At 39.3% G+C, this 15,284-nt stretch overlaps 1 protein-coding gene and 1 pseudogene across 3 annotated transcripts in view; one reads left to right on the forward strand and one right to left on the reverse strand.

The window, feature by feature from the left end:
• Nucleotides 1-15,284, reverse strand: part of NOTCH2 (notch receptor 2) — a 216,215-nt gene that overhangs the window by 72,158 nt on the left and 128,773 nt on the right. The window lies entirely within an intron of this gene.
• Nucleotides 165-4,792, forward strand: LOC138428697 (ubiquitin-conjugating enzyme E2 D3-like; annotated as a pseudogene).

Below are 15,284 nucleotides of genomic sequence, written 5' to 3' on the forward strand. Positions count from 1 at the left end.
AAAGAATCCACCTGCCAGTGTAGGAGACAGAGGTTCAACCTCTGGTCCGGGAGGATCTCACGTGCTGCAGAGCAACTAAGCCTGTGCACCGCAACTACTGGTCACGTGCTCTAGAGGCTGGGAACTGCAACGGCTGAGTCCGCTGGCCACAACTCCTGAAGCCCATGTGCCGCAGCATCTGTGCTCTGAACAAGAGAGCCTGCACGCTGCAACTCGAGAACAGCCAGCGCAGCGACAAAGACCGAGCACAGCCAAACACAAATAGGTAACTTTTTTATAAAAAGAAACAGACAAACTTAAAAGTGGAAATTGAGTGCTGAAAAGGAACACTGCGGTGTGTGATCACAACATTTCAAGTTAGCCTTCAAAACTATCTTGAGGGAAGAACAGGATTGAGCAATGTATACGAAGAACAAAACAGCTAAGCAGTTTTCAACTATAGACAATACTACTAACCCACCATTAGAAAAACAAACATGCTATTTTGTATATAGGAGTGTGTGTATGTTAATCCCAACCTGCTAATTTATATCTCCCCCATCCCCCTTTCCCCTTTGGTAAACATAAGTTTGTTTCCTATGTCTGTTCTACAAATAAGTCCATTCATACTTTTTTAGATTCTACATATAATTGATATATATGATATTTGCCTTTCTCTGGTCACCTGACGTGAAGAGCCAACTTACTGGAAAAGACCCTGATGCTAGGAAAGCTTGAGGGGAGGAGGAGAAGGGGCCAACAGAGGATGAGACGATTGGATGGCATCACCAACTCCATGGACATGAGTTTGAGCAAGCTCCGGGAGACGGTGAGGGACAGGGAAGCCTGGCGTGCTGCAGTCCATGGGGTCGTAAAGAGTCAGACACGACTGAGCGACTGAACAACAACTGTCTGGCTGACTATGCTAATCTCCAGGCCCAGCTGTGCTGCTGCACATGGCGTTCTTTCTTTCTTCCTTATGGCTGAGGAACAGCCCACTGGATACCTGTGCCACGTCTTCTTTACCCATTCCTCTGCGGATGGACATTTAAGCTGCTTCCGCGTCTTGGGTATAGTAAATAGTACTGCGGTGAGCACTGGGGTGCATGTATCTTTTCAAATTATGGTTTCCCTGAATATGTGGCCAGGAGTGGGACTGCTGGCTCATGCGGCAGCTCTAGTTTCAGTTCTTTAAGGAACCTCCATACTCTCCTCCACAGCAGCTGTGCCAATTTGCATTCCCAGCAACAGTACAGGAAGTTCCTTTTCCTCCATACCCTCCCCAGCATTTATTATTTGTGGACTTTTTATGATGACTATTCTGACTGGTGTGAAGTGGTACCTCACTATAGTCCTGACTTGCATTTCTCTAATAATTAGTGATGTCAAGGACCTACTGTATGGCACAAAGAACTCCACGCAATATTTTGTAATAACCTATAAGGGAAGAGAATCTGAAGAGGAATATGTACATATGTGTGTGTGTGTGTGTATATATATATACACACACACATATATAACTGAATTGCTGTGCTCTACACCTGAAACCAAAATGATATTGTAGGTCAACTACACTTTAATTATAAATAAGACACAAATCAACCTACTTACAAAACAGAAATAGACTTGCAGACACAGAGAACAGACTTGTGATTGACAAAGGAAAAGCAGGTGGGGAAGGGAGTCTGGGGTTAACAGATGCAAACTATTATATACAGGATGGATAAAAAACAAGGTTCTACTATAACACAGGGACTGGATTCAATTATCCTATGATAAACCATAATGAGAAAGAATTTAGAAAAGAATGTATACATATGTACAACTGTAACACTTTGCTATACAGCAGAAATTAACACAAAACTGTAAATGTACTATACTTCAATCAAAAAATAAATTTTATAAAAGGAAAACAAGAAAAAAGAGTACACTATATTGATTTTGTAGGAGTGCAGTCACTTTCATAATGATCTTTTCTTACTGCTGCCATCTATGGTCTTAAAAGCAAACGATGAATGAGTAAGATTATGAGCAGCATGTGTGGCAGAAAATAGAGTGAACCCAACAGGACTGTACTGAAGTGGAAACTGACCTGAGCCTCACTAGCATCAAGTTCTGGCCATGTGAACTGAGGACCACTACACAAGACACCATTTTATGAGCTGCAACACATGACGATACAGACAGCTCATTATGGTTTTCTCAAGACACCACAAACAAAACATCAATCTGACTTGAGTTACAAGTGACTGGGAAACAAGAGGAGGAAGGGCGGAAAGGAAAGAAAAGAAATGATCACTGAGCCTTAGCACTTCTGGAAGAAGCCCTGGCCCTTCCTAGTCATCTCTCAAGTGTGAAGTGTGTGGGAAAAACTTTTACCACTTCAGTGGCCCTGTTAAGGGTCAGTTCTCATTTGCAACAGTCACCATATGAACAACATGTAAAAAATGAGCTTGGTTGACCCTTGCCCTGACCCTCTACCTCCTCTTCTTTGGTTACATCAAGAGAGTCTGGTCTCCAATATATCCTCCCAGCCAGCAGTCGCTCAGGCTCCTGAGGTGTGGAGTTTCATCTTTTCCTATCATAGCAGGGCATTCTTTTAACCTCTGTCCTACAAACCTTCTCCTCTACAGGAGGTTTTCCATTCCTCTCCTGAAGTGAAAGGGCAGAGGACAAGCTTGACTATTCTTCAACCTCCCAGGGCTAAAGATGGTTGAAACATTTTGTACAAACACTGGAGTCTACAGGGTCTGCCTGATAAGAGACTGTGTGCATGCACTAATGTGCAAGCACACAAATGTGCCTATGAGGCTGGGGCAACAAGTGTCTAACAAGATCCTGTAGGAATGGTAGGCATAGGAGATACACATGCAGATAAATGCAAGAATCTCGGTGAATGTTCCTGCTAACCCTAGATACCATCATCTTGGCCAGACTCCTCAAAAACCTGGTTTCCCTGCATTGTGATCAATACAGTATCTAAAGATCACTAACTTGACCTCACCATGGATAATGGACTGTGCCATTTGCCTTTTCAAACCCTCTGAGGCAAGCCATTACTCTTAGGATAAAATTCTAAATATTTTCTACATTTTCTGCCTACCACTCCAGTCTTTCCCCTTGAAATATGACTAGTGCTGGGCACTCTGGCTTTTTCATCATTTCTCAACATGATCACAGTCTTTACCTACTATGGATCTTTGCCCAGGACCCTGCACCTGGAGCATTTTAGGCTCCATGATCCCCTAATAATTCATACCCACTGTCCACAGCTGAAAGACAGTGCATGCTGACTCCAAACTCAGATAGTTCTGCCTGTTAATATGTTCTCCAAATAACCTCTACTTTTCCCACTATTCATTACAGTTCAAAATCTTATAGATAATTACATGCTTTACGCCTGTGTTCCTCACCAAACATATGCTAGACACATGCTCCAAGTTCCATGGAGAAATGGGTGGTACCATTTACTTCATCAGTGAACCCTTAGCACTTAGCATAGTGCCTTGCTAATAGTATTTCTTGAGAAGTAATCAAAATATTTGTTTAAACAAATTTTATTTGCTCTTTTCCCCCTCACTCAGAGCATTCTAAACTCAATAGTCATCTTTCGACTCCTATTCCCAGTAGAACAGGGTGTCTCTATTCTATTCATACTGCCAAACTTTTCATCATCCCCTTATCTACATCCCCCCACCAATACACACGTCTCTCATTCCACTCTCTTCCTTAGCTGCTAAACTCCATCTCGTTTATACCACACCAAACTTATCTGGCCTTTTGACCTTAATCCCTCAACTATGTCTCGAGGTGACTCTACATTGTTGGAGTACCTTACTTCAATTGAAACCTAAGATTTCCCTAAAGACTCCATCCCAGTAGGCAAGTAACCCTCCTCTTCCAGTTGCCTCCATCTGCATGAAGGTAAACAGGCAAAGAGCCACTCTTTTATTTCCTAGTGGTGCTACTGACTTCAAATAGCAAAAATAGACTTATTCAGCTATTTCTAGGTACTAGACACTGTGATGAGTGCTTACAATGATAGTCAAATGTAATCCTCTCATACAAAATTAGTCCAGATTTACAGACAGCACAGACCTGGTCCACGATGAAGAAAGATACTAATATATCTCAGGGAAGTAAGGAGAAGAGACCCTGACAGGACCCAAGGATAGCCCTGAATTTGGAGGCATGTTGGGCCAGAACAATGAGAAAATTTAGTGCTCCATTCATTCATTCAACAAATATATATAAATTATGTGCCAGGCCTGACCTATACAAACTGGTAAACAAGCAGTTGTGGATTCTACCCAGAATATACAGACAAAAGAGGGTTTTACAACCTATCAAATAATTATAATAGAGGGTGAGAAGTGCAGTAATACATACATGTTGCCTTAGGACCACGGAGCAAGAGAACACAGAAGAACTATGTCCTGCAGGTCAAGTGGGGGTGATTAAGCCAAGATTATGGCCTAATGGCAGCCTGCATCAAGGCAGTATTTTTGTGTGTGTTTTGAAAATTCATATTCCTACAGATTCCACCTTCAAACCACCTAAAGTTGCATTTACAAGAGTTTATCATCCAAATATTAACAGTAATAGCAGCATATGTATTGATATTCTAAGATCACAATGTCCTCCTGCTTCAACTGTTTCTGAAGTTCTTTTTTTATCCACTGGTTCAATGCTATGTCTTCCAAACCCAGATGACTCCTGAGTGCCAGGGACTGCACAAATCTATAAAATGACAGAGATAAATAAAGAGTGACCTCAGGAATCTCTGGAATGGACCCAAAAGTATGCCATGTGATGCCACCTTAAAGTCAGAATAAGTACATTACAGCTGAATAAATTGTAAATTACTGTTGCAAGAGAGAGAGAGACAAAGACTCTACATGTTAACCAGTTTGTGTAGGAATGTAGGAGAATGGTGTGGGGTACTTCAGGCAGAAGGAAGTGTATGTGTATAAGTTTGAATAGAAGGTAAAATATGGCTCACCTGAGGCAATGAAAAAACCCACTGTGGTTTAATTATAAGGCACGTATCAGTGGAGATAAGGTTGGACAGGTAGTTATGTGCAGAGCCTTGGAACTCTATCCAAAGACAAGGGGGACCCACTGAATCATTTCAAGCAAAGAAATCACATGATCCAATTTGTGTTTCAGAAAGCCCACCCTGCTCCTGTGGGGAGAATGGACTGAACTCCATCCCACCATTCCAGGTCAATAGCAATTTAAAGCACTGAGGAGTCCCAGGGCTCCTGTGGTCTCTATAGCATCAAAAAAGTCTGTGGTGCTTTTGGAGCAAATTCCAGATGCAACAGCACCGAAGAGCAACCAGGCTCAGCCACTGTATGGAGAACTGGCGCCTGGCACAGAAGCTTCTCTACCCAGATAAAAAAAAATGGTACTAGGCTTTTGCATTCCTGCTAGGAGGAAAAACACACACTCTGGCTCTCTCCCACCTCTTTGGGCTGCTGGGTTGTTAACAGTTTACAGACAGAGCCCCTCACCTCCCTGGAAGCAAAAACTAACTATACCAGGGATTCCAAAGAGAATCAGACTACTCTATTTATGGCAAGGCATTACTAATGAGCAGAATGAGTAAGCCAAACAAACAAACAGCAACCTGGTGTTCATTAGTACATTTGCAATATAAAGATGTAAATATACCATGTGAAATGTAGATGAAAAGCATACAAGTGAAAAATACACACTTCCTGAGACGAGTACATTATAGAAAGAATTGGTTCTATATTCTCAAAAATTTTATACACATGCAGTGTATGTGTACAGTTTATACAATCTTTCAAAAGAAATTAAGATACTCTGATAAAATGGGGCAGGCTGAGAGAAAGGCAGAAATAGAGAGGACCTAGACAGAATGAGTAAATAGTATCAGAAAATAAGAATGCAGTTCAAATACAAATCAGAATTGGCAGCTATAAACAATAGAGCTGACAAAGAAGAAAAATAAATCAATTATGCAAAAAAAAAAGCTTAAGAAACTCTTATGAAATGCAAAGGAAAAAAGATTAAAATATCGAGAGAAAAGATTTTAGCTCTGGGGAAGAATGAAGACCTAGTGTAAAGGTATTCCTAAAGACAAAAAACAAATGAGAAACTATCTTTGCTGAGATGAGACTGAACCTAAGTTTGCAGAGCCAAAGAGCTCAAAATAAGACTAGGAAAAAAATGACAGGAAACATGCCTATACTAATATTGGTTAAAGTTCTGATTTTAAAGAAGGAGGAGAGATAGAAAGAGAGGGAGACAGAATAACTCAGAAGACATTGGACTTCTCTGTAATGCTCACTACAAGAAGCAAAGGAATAATGTCTAGGAACTTCATAAGAATATAATTCGTGACCCAAGAGTTCAATATCTATACATGATGCCATTTGTGTATGAAGGTAACTAAGTTAAAAAATATTTTTCAAATATTTATGAGCTCTGTAAGAAGGTTGTGATATAAATGCACTACCAGTTAACACAGAACAAATTACACATATAACTAAGTCTAAAGTCTTATAAACTGAATTTTAAAACAGTATGAATATCAGTAATGTTAAAGAACATAAGTAACACTTTAAGTTTGAGCAATAATAATACTATAATACAACTATTAAAATCCCAGATCCTATAACAAAATCTGGAGAGTTAAGAGAAGATTAAAACAAGTAAAAGTATGCTCATTCCTTACCTTACAAAAGAGGATATAGTTTCATTTTGGATAAAGAAAAGCAGAAAGATGGATTCAAATCCAAATTTTTCTAAACATGTATACCTTTTAAAATCTAAAAAGCACTAAACATTATATGGGCTTCCCAGGTAGCTCAGTGGGTAAAGAATCCACCTGCAACGCAGGGGACGCAGAATATGCATTGTGAGTTCAATCTCCAGGTTGGGAAGAGCCCCTGGAAGAGGGCATGGCAACCCATTCCAGTATTCTTCCTGGAGAACCCACGGACAGAGGAGCCTGGTAGGCTACAGTCCATAGGGTCACAAGACTGAAGCAACTGAGTAAACATGATATATAATTCAAATCATTTCACCTCTACTGTCTTCAAGGACTAATTTCTAAGTCCTTGAATTACTTAAAACACATGGTTTATCTTCTCATTCTTTGCTCTCCCATCTCCCATGAAATCAACATCTGGGTTGAGGACCAATAAGGTCACCTAAGCCAAGAGTTCTCACTTTCCTCAACTCTACAGACCTCCACATCTACTCATTATCACAGACTCATGTTCCAGATCTCATTAGAAGATACTCATTGTTCCAACTCCCAAGATCCCAAATTGGTACTTCCACTCTCTGCCTATAACTTTCAATCACCCTTCTTTCCCATTCCCAACAACCAGTTCACCTAATTTTTCCCACTAAAACTCGAAAGAGTAAAATGAAAAGTGAAAGTGTTAGTTCCTCAGTCATGTTTGACTCTTTGTGACCCCATGGACTGCAGCCCACCAGGCTCCTCTGTCAGTGGGATTCTCCAGGAAGGAATACTGGAGTGGGTAGCCATCCCCTTCTCCAGGGGCTCTTCCTGACCCAGGGATTGAACCCAGGGTCTCCTGCATTGCAAGTGGATTCTTTGCTGTCTGAGCCACTAGGAAAGCCCTGCAAAGAGTAAAGCACTCCTAAATAACCCACTTCATTAACCAACCCCTCCTAGCTGCCTTAACTCTCAGTCTAGCCAAGGTTCTAGGGTTGGTCACATGAATGGAGTTTCTGTCCCCTGAAGCTACTGCACAGTACCCCTCTCTCTCTTTCTCCCTCCCCCTCCCCTTTGTTACCCCTACAAAATTCGAATAAGTGACCTAATCCACTTCTCCCTTTACTCCTCCCTCAACACCCACGTCTCTCTCTAACCTCTTGCAATCTGGCTTTCCTCTCGCCTTTACAGGGAAACTCCATTTTAGAAGATTTCTAAAGACCTCAAAAATTCTGACTAACTCTCTGTAATTAACATTAATATTTGAGTCTCCTGGTTGCCATTCTTTCATTATCATCATTTGTTAAAATTGGTCTTAGAAATGCCAAAATGAGTGAGACAGGTTCCTAATTCTCTAGAGGCTAAGAGTGTGTCATGTGAGGTAAGCATATAAATAAGTAAGATCAGGACAACACTGCAGGTGCTATAACAGAGGCATATAGAGTTGAGCCAAAGGCATAGTCTTGAAATGCACTCCTGACTCAGTGACGCTACAACGGCAGAGCTTCTTCTGAACTCTCAGTCCTCCCTTCTCTCACCTTCCTTCTTTAGATCCTTTTCCTCACTTCTGAAGTGCAGACTTAAGATCCAAACAGGTCCAAACCCTCTGGCCTTCTCAGCCCACACACTTTCCTTACAGACTTCCCAGGCAACCAAAAGTAAGACTCAAAGTCTGAGTCTCTAACACCTACTTCTATTTTGATTGCCTAGGTCTTACTGCTGAACATTTTCACTTGGAAAACTCACCTCAAACTCATCATCATCTCTAGCCTATTTCCTTATCTCTGTCAAAGGTCTCCATATTCTCCCATCACTCACATTTAAAAATAGATGTTAGCTCTTCTCAATCTTCCCCCTAACCCAACCAAGTACTCAGATGGTCCACAAGTCCTATCCATGCTTCTTTCAAACTCATGATCACTCCTACTTATTAACTTCTCTTGTGGCCATGTGTAGACTTTCTTATTTCTTCCTAGTGAATGTGATCCTTTATCAAAGAGAGGAATTGATTTATTTCTTCTTTGTGTCTCTTATAGCCCTGGGTCAGGAAGATCCCCTGGAGAAGGAAATGGCAATCCACTCCAGTACTATTGCCTGGAAAATCCCATGGACAGAGGAGCCTGATAGTCCATGGGGTCGCAAAGAGTCAGACACAACTGTGCGACTTCACTCACTCATAGCATCTAGCACAGTGTATTGGATATAACTGTTAGTTATTCAACAAATATCTGTTATTGAAGCTACCTTACAACATGAAGTAAAAACTGGATCTTTTCTGGGATCGAGCAAAAGTCAGGCAGGGAGTCATGGACATGAAGACAGAAAAGATCCCTCGGTCTCACCCCCTGCATTTTGTGTTGGGTTATAGTAACTACTCAGCCCTGTTCCCACTAACATGACTATTAATCAGCTCTGAGACCTCTGGGATGAAAGTGCCTCAGGTTAACACTCTTGGCAGTCTGCCCAACTGATAGCACACTGAAATTGGGAGGGGAAGCAGAATTCCAAAAACCAGGCTTAATTTCAAGCCCCCACAATCAAGTTGACAGCAGATAAATTGTAATGGGAGATGCATTTTTCCATTCCTCCATGCAGAATACAAATGAAAAAAATGTCTGCAATCCCTGATATACTTAGTTTCCATTCTCAACCAAAAAGCTTCATTTCTATAGTATTAAAAACACAGAAAACTAGTTTGGAGAAAAGCCTTATTCTGGAGAACAGCTTTGGAGCACTGATTTCTAAATAAAAATATATAGCATGAAAAGACTCCATTCCCAGACACCATCTCTGGCAGTATGTATACCTTCTGATTCATGCCAAAACTTTTTTGCTGAAGTTGGAGCAACTGACAGCAAAGGGAATCTTAACTAACACTTTAGGCTCATCCTGCCATAAAGGAGAGCCGAGAGAAAATGTGGTCGGTTTTATTTGACTCCTGTCCACCTAACTTCCATTGTTCACTTCTGCTTAGTGTCCCAAAGCACGATTCCAAGCCCAAGCTGAAATTACATTTCTGGGTTAATAACAAGCACAGGAAAATAAATCACGTCTGCCCTAGGAGTGAACCCAAAACCAAAAGCTGCCAAAGAGGAATTCGTGAGTTGAGTTTAGAGTCAATTTTAATTCTGAAGGAAATGAACCTTTAAAGGAAAATTCGAATAACAACCTATGTAGACAAAACATTAGTCTACATTGCTTCGATTAATTTGGGGGCCTTTTATATTTTCTTAAATGGATATCTGCCAGAGCAGAACTGCTCTCGTAAGATGGCTTGGAGCCAAATGCGGTAACAGTATAGATATTGGTGCTCAGGCTTCATCAAATTCTTAGGTAAACTTCTACTTCCTAAAGAAACATCTAACTGCTGACTTACCTCTATAACCGGATTCCTATTTTAAAAAGTAAACCATTTGCCCAACTCCCAACATCGATTTCTTTCTTCCACCTGGACTTTACTTTGTCTGGAACAGTAGTAACCTTTGTAGGTACAAATTAGTACTACTCTAGACAACACGTCAGGTAAAAGCGCTCTGGACAGAGCTTGGACACAGGTCTGTCCACACCTGACATGGAAACCATCATACTTTCCCCATAGTGAAGCCAATACAAGGGCCCCTTGAGGATAGTTTCCTTCCCTCTGCCACTCAGGATCAAAGAGGATGTTTCTACATAGAACCTCCCTGAATCAAAGGAATGCTGTCAAATAGAACTATCCCTAGAGATACAGATGTCATTTAAAATTTTCTGGTAGAATTTAAACAAAGGAAAACAAGGTAAAATTAATTTAAATATTATATTTTATCTAACTCAATGTATTTGAAACATTATCATTTTAGCATCTAATCAATATTTAAAACATTATTAGTGAGATATTTAACTTTTCATACTGAGTCTTCAAAATCAAGTGTTTTACAGTTGAGGTACTTCTCAGTCTGGACCAGTCATATTTCAGATACTCAATGGCAAGATGTGGCTAGTGGCTACCATATCAAACAGCATGGACCTGAAATGTCTTACGTGATAACTGTCTGCTAAATAAATGAAAAGCTCAAAAAGCTTTTTAACTGCACCATTTATTTTCCCAATACCTCAGTAAGAAATTAAGAGATAGCAGTTCTGTGAACAGTAAATAAAAGCTTCTGAAGAAAGGCAACATGACTCATTTATTCCAAATCAAACCATGAGTCAACTTGGAAAAAATTTCTGGTCATCTTGAAGTCTAGAACTTGCTACAAAAGATCAAACCTGCCTTTGTAGGTGAACTTATGAAAATAACATGGTACCTATCAGGCTCTCCTCATTAAAAATGTGGCCAATTCCCAAATATCCATTTACTTCAAACTGATACCTAAGTTTTTTTAACTACACAATTCCAACCTTTTTTTTTTTTTTTCAGATAGCTGGCAACTAAATTTCCTCTCTTAGCTGGCTCCAACCCTTCCTTCTCAATTTTTTCAAAAGCCAGACAAACAGTTCATACCTCAACTCTGCAGCTGAAAATTGTAAAAGGAATTCTGAACAAAGTTGCAATAAGCCTTTGAAATATAATGAAAAAACCACCAGATTGAATATAAAACATTTACTTAATATTAACTTCCAATCTCTAAGTAACCAGGAACACACACACATACACACACACACAGAAAGGACAAATCAGAATATATTACCTAGAATAATAAAACTATAAATTAAATGTTCAATCATTAAAAAAGACTCAAAGCCCTTAATAAAAATATTTTTAAAGATAACTCATAGAGTCAGTCAATCTGTACTTGAAAAAAAAAAAAAAAGACCACAGATTTGAGCACAGACTTGGAGTTCAACAAGCCTAGATTCAAACCCTAATCCAACCATTATAAGCCATGAGTAAACTGTTTAACCCTTCTGAATATCTATTATCATCTGTAAAAAGAATAGCTAAAACTCTACCCTTCATACAGTTACTGCAAAGATTACACAAAATAAAATATTGTAATCAGCACATTATTTAGGTGCTAATAAGCATCAGTTAACTCTCAGCCCCTAGCCACATTAATTTCTGTAATTTTGACAAAGCAGAAAATACTTAACGTGAATTTATTTATAGCTCTAATACCAATATAAATAGGAACCCTACAATCCCCAATTTTTCTACTCTTCTCAGAATGATGCTGGGGCTGGGATAATGAGGAACTCAGCTATATGCTACTGACAGCAAAGATCTGTAAAGAGCTCTAGTATCTGCTGTCATCAACAGTTCAATGACCCCATTCCATTACCTCAAGCCTAGAATAATGCCAATATTAATGCAGTGAGCATTGTCACAGAGAAATGTAGGGGGTAGTAAGGCAGCCCAGGAGGTAACACTTAGCTTAGCCTAGAGATAGGGCATGGGAGGCTTCCTGAAGAAGGTAACCATTTGATCTGCTCCTGGCAGGCAAAACTGGTGAGGACTATAGGGAAAGGAGTGGAGAAGGAAATCTAGAGATAAGAAGTGGTGTGGGGCTTCACTGGCGGCTCACTGGTAAAGAATCTGTTTGCCAATGAAGGAGACACAGTTCGATCCCTGGTCCAGGAAGATCCCACATGCCCACACAGCAACTAAGCCCGTGTGCCACAACGATTGAGTCAGTGCTCCAGAGCCTGGGAGTTGCAACTATGGCGCCCACACAGCCTAGAGCCTGTGCTCCATAACAAGAGAAACCACTGCAGTGAAAAGTCTGTGCACTGTAACTAGAGAGTAGACCCCACCCGCCGCAACTAGAGGAAAGCCCATGCGGCAACAGAGGCCCAGCCCAGGCAAAAGCGAGTACATGAATGGATACTTTTTTGTTTTGTTTTGTTGTTTTTTCAAATTATACTTTTATTTTTATTTTGAGGTATTTGTAGATTCACATGCAGCTTATAACAAATAATACAGAGAAATTTTATTGTGCCCTTTACCAGTTTCCTCCAGTGGTAACACCTTGCAAAGCTACTGCACAATTTCACAACCAAGATACTGACATTGATATAGTCATGATACAGAACATTTACATCCTCCAAAGGATCTCTCATATTGCCCTTGTAGAGCCACAAACGCAATTCCCTCCCCCATCACCAAACTCCTCCTTAACCCCTGGAAACCACTCCTCTGTTCTCCATTCCTATAATTCTGTCATTTCAAGAATGTTAAGTTGAATCATATGGTATACAACCTTTTGGGATTACTTTTTCATTCAGCAGAATTATCTGGAGTTTATCCAGGTCGTTGCATGTATTCATACTTTGTTCTTTTTCATCACTAAGTAGTATTCCATGGTATGGATATACTGCTGGTTGTTGAATCATTTAACCAGTGAAAAACTTTGCTTTGTTTTGGCTATTACAAATAAAGCTGCCATAAACATTTATGCATAGTTGAGTATTAAAAAGGGAACAGTACGGACAAAGCCCAGCCCAGGCAAAAGCAAATAAATAAATGAGTATTAAAAAGGAAACGGTGCAAGCAAAGACATAGGATGTGGTACAAACAAAAAAACAAGGTTGTCAACTGGAAATCAAAGACTGGCATCAGTAAAAAGAGGAAGGAAACTGGTAGGAAACCAAAGACTAAGCGTACCTTATATGACAGCAGGTCAAAAGAAATAAATACTGACACACTAAACATATTTATCATCTCTGCCATCCCCTCTAGAAAAACAATACAAAAATACATGAAACAAGAACCATCTTTTAAGGACTTTCATAGGGAAAAAAGGTACTATTAAACAACCTGGGGGAAGAAATTTTGGTGAAATGTAATTTCACTGGGAAACCTTTCCCCAAGATTGAGCTTTCCTAATTAATATCAAAGCAGGAACTCAAAGGGTATTTGTGGTATCAAAGAAAAATCAACAATGAAATCACAATTATCATTTAATCTTCATTGGCATCAGGAGCCTTGGTACCACACAGAGCAACTCTCTCCCACAGGGCAAGGGAGAGACTTAGAGTGAGGTCAAGTTCCTAACATGTATTCATCCTGCCTAATACTTCTGGGAGGATCATTAAAAAGAGAAAAATTAAATATTTCCAGTTACTATTTGTCACATAATTAACTTTACAGTAATCTTTTCTATTCATTTTTAATTGATTTTTATTAGAGTATAGTATATTAGTTTCTGCCCTACAGCAAAGTGAATCAGATATATATATATATATATATATATATATATATATATATATAAAACAAACCCCTCTCTTTTGGATTTCCCTCCCATTAGATCATCACAGAGTAATCTTTTTAAGTTGGAAAAAAATGGCCTATGGGGGGCGGGGGGGTGGGAATCACCACAGAAATGGCAAAATCTGAAGAGAAGAGAGAATATGACAGCAAGACCAGAGCGTTGGGAGTGAAGTCCTAGGATTAAGATACCAAGAAGAAATTCTAGGGGAAGTCCAACTTTAGGGAAACCCAGTGGGAAAGTATTTTTTTAAACAGACAGTTTGGGGATTAAAAGCAGAAAAGCCCTTCCAGGAAATCATGTTACTGGAGTTCTAAATCCTTTCAGTCTTTTTCTATTCATAGGCTACAGCTCTAAAGCGTACTCTAAATAATTAGCTGCTTTAGATGAGGGAAGGCAATTTGGAGATGCTGAAGAATATCAGGTAGTAACAACAGCAATACAAGATCTGGACTTCTTTGCTGGACGCAATCCTTTGCTGGTACTATAGCTTCTTCCTAATAACATTAGCTTGCTCTTGGGTTTCCATATTAAATCGAACAACTTCTCTCCAAAAGGCCCAGTTCTTAATTGCTTAATCAGTTCTTACTTGTCTCCATTTTCAGTTAGATAAATACATACAAACAGAAATTGGAACTAAATGTCTATACAGACTCAATTTCAAAAATAAGAAAAGAAGACAACATTATAAACTTCCAAATCGTTGTCAATTTAAGCAAATCTACTCTTCTAATGTCAGAGGCAGAAGAATCTATGTGCAAAAAAGGATACAAAAAAAGGAAAATACAGAAATGTAGACAGGTGTCATAAAAATAATGTCTTCAACAGGACCTGCCCAACCTTCATAATTATGTCATAACAATAAGATGAGATAGATTTCTGTGTACAGACAATAAGCTCTGAACTCTCCCCGTCTGTACAACTTATTTTCAGGGTTTTTTTTAGCTTGATAACACAAGAGCAGAAGGAAGAGTATTCTAATAATCTTTTCATATAATTTAGAATATTCATTGATACTACACTGAAACTTGACAAGTTGTAGTTTCTTTTCCTTTTCCAGCCTTATTGGGCTATATTTAACATATAACATACATGTAAGTTTAAGCAGTATATACATGATGATTTGATAGACATATTTAATATGACATGATTACCAAAATAAGATCAGTTAACACATCTATTATCTCACACAGTTAACCTTTTGTTTGTATATGGTAAGAATATTTATATTTTTGCATTTAACTATGTTCTTTTCCTCTCAGATATTTAATAAGCATCTACTATGTTCCAGGCAATGTGTTGCTTTGCCAGATAATAACGTCAGAGTCTTTCAGGAATGCTCTTTCTCCTATTTTCTACAGTACGGTCCCCAACCTCCAAGATCTAATATCTGAAGATGT

Source organism: Ovis canadensis, chromosome 1 (genome assembly GCF_042477335.2).
Source record: "Ovis canadensis isolate MfBH-ARS-UI-01 breed Bighorn chromosome 1, ARS-UI_OviCan_v2, whole genome shotgun sequence".
NCBI classification, from domain to species: Eukaryota; Metazoa; Chordata; class Mammalia; order Artiodactyla; family Bovidae; genus Ovis; species Ovis canadensis.